Genomic DNA, 479 nt, shown 5'->3' with positions numbered 1-479 from the left:
GGACTCAGGTCAATAATTTCCGACATTGCCAGTTAAAAAGAAGACCCAATGCTATTATGGGCTACTGGACTCTTTTAGAATATTTTGCTGAGTTTACACACTTATAAAATTCAATAACGGAACTTAGAAAAAATGGGGTATACCTATGAATGTTCATTTTGTATCAGTGTATTCAAGTGGTTGGGATAGATATATAGTTGCATTCTCTTAATGAATAGAATGATTTGTTCTAATGCTGTTTGTAAATAGGATCACAAGACCGCATCTTGTACAGCAATTAACCACTAAGAAGAATATATGCAGTGTATTATTTGTTAAAACTGCACTTCCGAATTGATTTGAAACTGTCTCATTGCTATCTGATTATCAATAAAACTTTTATTTTCTTTTCAAAGTTTTATTGATAAACATATAGGAATGAGACAGTTTCAAATCAAATCGAAAGTACAGTTTCAACAAATAATACACTGCATATATTC

The sequence above is a fragment of the Octodon degus genome, unplaced genomic scaffold, assembly GCF_000260255.1.
Source record: "Octodon degus isolate 3935 unplaced genomic scaffold, OctDeg1.0 scaffold00389, whole genome shotgun sequence".
NCBI lineage: Eukaryota > Metazoa > Chordata > Mammalia > Rodentia > Octodontidae > Octodon > Octodon degus.
Note: the sequence above shows the minus strand (reverse complement) of the source record.